Source organism: Nicotiana tabacum, chromosome 21 (genome assembly GCF_000715075.1).
Source record: "Nicotiana tabacum cultivar K326 chromosome 21, ASM71507v2, whole genome shotgun sequence".
Lineage (NCBI taxonomy): Eukaryota > Viridiplantae > Streptophyta > Magnoliopsida > Solanales > Solanaceae > Nicotiana > Nicotiana tabacum.
The window spans coordinates 30,211,164-30,214,865 of record NC_134100.1 but is presented as its reverse complement, the minus strand read 5'-3'; the positions used below and the strand labels follow the sequence as shown (position 1 = coordinate 30,214,865).

Genomic DNA, 3,702 nt, shown 5'->3' with positions numbered 1-3,702 from the left:
TTCCTATAAAACAAGACTTTTTCAAAATATAGTAATTTAAGAGAACAAGTATCTCTTGATTTTATGCTCCAATTTTGATAAGCTTTATCCCTTCTCCCGTCTTCTCTCTTTCTCCCCCTCCCCTCTGCTCGTTCGTTACCCTTCTCAAAACCAAGTTTCCTCACCTCACTAAACAAAGTTTCAAATAGGTTTCTTCACCTTTTAAGCCCCAAAACACTAGGCAAATTGAGTTCTAATCGTGAAATAAAATTCAAATCAACAAGACAATAACCTTGATTCCTTGCGTTTCCAGATCCGTGGCTATTTTTTAAATATAGGGCCAAAAAGTGGCAGTATACGCAATTTCCACCTACTGTAATCTGTGTATGCAAACTTAAATCTTATTTGGTTCTACTGTTCGTCTGAAATACACAAATAGCCTTCAATGGTCTTATATTTTTGTGGGCAAAACTTGAAGCTTAACCAATGTTGGCCCTCACTTGTTCCATGAACAACACTTTTAATTTTTGATCTTGAAATTCTGTCTATGGGACAAATAGGGGTCAAAAGTTAAAGATCACCCCAAAAAGGGTCATATTTCTACAATTTTTTGCTGCTTTAGCTAACTGGGCCAGATAAGCCCAGAGGACCGAGTTCAGCTACCCAATCTTATCCTAAATAGTCTACGACTGTGTGTATCAACTAAGCAGCTCTTTCCGTATAGAAAGCCCAAAGGCTAAACCCTAAAGTTACGCCTATAAGTAGAAACTAGGTCGTCAGCTTTGCTCCATCTCTCTTTTTTAACCTTATTTGCAGAGAGTAATCGATTTTCCTTTTCATATATCATTAGAGCAATCATTTTTCTTCAAATTTTTTTAGTCTTTTTCCACGGTATGTGTGTGTGTTTGTTTTTGGTTCCTCTGTGATGAACAAACTAAGATGACGAGTCTGATGAAATCCATTCTTAAAATCGGGAAGACAATTCGAGGCATTTGTCTGAGAGGAATTCATTTCACCCTTTTTCTTCATTTTTTTTGTTGTTATTTTTCTTTACCTTTTTTCTGGATTTTGCTTCTGTTGGTTTAGTTCTTAACATTTTATTTTTTAGTTTCAAGTGGATTGAATCAATCATTCCAATTTGTTAACTGTCTTCATGGATTTCTTACTTTACTTCCTCTTTCTCAATTTATATGCCATATTTTTCTTATTAAGTCCGTCTTAAAAAAATATCCTATTATTTAGAATTAATTTAATTTAAAGTTATTATTCTATTTATAATGTGATAATTTTAAAAAAAAATATTCAAGTTTACAAGTTTTAAGCCAAATATTGCCTCATAAATTTAGATGTTGGGATGGAGGTAATACATTTTTAAATCAAGTTTTGTAGGTTTATTTGTTATTGTTTTCCACTATTTTTGCATATTTGAAAAAAAAAATTGGTACAATTTTTTATTTGAAAAAGTTGTATAAAGTATTTTTATGACTAATGTGGCAATGATGAGAAATTGTTTCTCTCAAACGATTGAGGTACCTTTCATTTAACTAATTGAGGGGTAGCTATGATTGTTTTCAAGCACTTTTGAGCCACTCCTTTTTCTTTTTCTGCTTCTTTTGAAGTTTCAACTCTGACGGCAATTATTGCTAATTATGTTAATGATTATTCAATGAAAAGTTTCCAATGTAGTATCATATCAAATATGGAAAAGGGTTAAATATATCTTTGTACTATTACTTTTTGTTACACTATTAGTCTAAATATACCTTTAACATCATACTATTGGTCCAAATATATTCTTAACATCATGAAAGTGGTACAAACCTATCTTTTCTTTGCAGTTACCAAGTTCAATTATTTTAAAGTTCTATTATTATTTTGAATACTTCACTGCATCTACTTCCTCTTGCTTTTTAAAATACCTGTTGCTTCTTCGGTCGATCCTGGAATTGTACGTACCTTTGACTTGATCTTACAATTTTGTGTTTTATTTTGTATTTCCTTGTGTTGTCGCTAAATTTGTAAGACCTATTTGGGGAAAATTTAGTAGCACTTTTATTTTAACATAAAACGTAAAGAGAGAAAATGGTAGCCTTCCAGAAATGTAATTGAAGAGAAAGAAACAAAAAAAAAATTAACTCTCGTATCTAGGTTGTTTTTCTTTCTCACCATGGTCAATTTTGAAATCTTAAACTAGTTTGCTTGTATCTTTGCTTGGTTTTTTATATAAAAGAAAATGTATTTTCGTTTGTATAAGCATGAATTTTGAATAGCAAAATCAGAATTTTCTTGGTTCACGTTTCATATTATCTTTAGTTGTTAGCATTTCTTTTGATATAGTTTGTTTGTATATCTATGATCTGTGATTTTCTTCGAATGAAATGGAAAGAAAGATTGTGGGGAAGGGATGAAAATAGGAGTATAATGGTGAGGTAGTAATGAAATATTGTCATAGGGAGGCAGTTAACGGAGGAAAGATAGGTTTGTACCACTTTTATGATGTCAGAGATATATTTGGACCGATAGTATGGCGTTAGAGATATATTTGGATTGATAGTATGACGGTGGGCAATATTAGACCTTTTTCAATAGTATATGGACATATTTGACCCTTTTCCGTATCAAATACAATGAAAAGAAGATAATAGTTTCTCTGTGTTTTATGATCTTTGTTATTGAGGTTTAATTCTTTTGCAAATGAGTGTTTTTCAATATTTCAGAAAAATGTATATAATGTGAATGAGTCATAACTATTATACCAAAATTATAGCAGCCATTAAATAATAAATAAGACAATAAGACAACACTAAAAGGAACATTACTATAAGGTTAGGAAAAATTCCTAATCAAGTTGCCAAAATTTTGACGTGGGACGTTAACATCTTCAACAAATCTCCACCTTAGGCAAAATTTTGCATCTTTATTTTGGCAATTTGGTTGGGAATTTTTCCCTATAAAAGGAGGCCTAATGTTTAGGATTTAAGTACACTTTTTATTTGTTTTCCTATTTTTTTAAGATATTTGTATCTTCTCTTTTTATTATTATTTCACTTATATTTTTTGGAGTGAAATAAAATATTTGTTGTATCTGAGGAAGTAGGCAAAAATTAGCTGAATCTCGTAAATTCTAGTATTCCTTTTTTTGTTGTCTTATTGTCTTATTTATTATTTAGTGGCTGCTATAATTTTGATATAGTAGTTGTAATTCATTCACACTATATACATTTAGCTTCCGAAATAATTAGTGTTAGAGCCAAGGTACTGTCTAAGTATGCTCTATGGTTCCAGCATAGTTTGATTTTTCACACCATAAAAGATTTATCTTAATAACTGAGTCAGAGTTCTATCTAAGTATGCTCTGTGGTTGCAGTTTAGTCTGATCTTCCACACCAGAAAAAAATAATCTTGATTTGTGTTGTTAGCTATTAAATAATATTTGTGTAAAAAATGGGATATAATAAACAAGAAGAATCTACATCAAATATCAATAATACGTCATTGTTGGTATTTTCGCTTATGACATGAATTGTGTCAAATGCGAAATTTGCGGTAGAAATTTTTGACGGGTCAGGACATTTTGGAATGTGGCAATGCGATGTTCTGGATGTCCTTTTTCAACAAGGGCTAGATCTTGCAATTGAAGAAAAGAAACCAGATGTTATTGGAGAAGAAGATTGAAAAATTATCAACAGTGTTACTTGCTGTACCATTCGATCATACCTTGTT

At 31.0% G+C, this 3,702-nt stretch overlaps 1 non-coding gene across 1 annotated transcript; it reads left to right on the top strand.

Moving 5' to 3' along the window:
- Window positions 1-896: 896 nt before the first annotated feature.
- LOC142175617 (small nucleolar RNA SNOR75) lies at window positions 897-984 on the top strand. Its single transcript, XR_012704718.1, has one exon. It is a non-coding gene; the product is annotated as a small nucleolar RNA SNOR75 (small nucleolar RNA).
- Window positions 985-3,702: the final 2,718 nt, after the last annotated feature.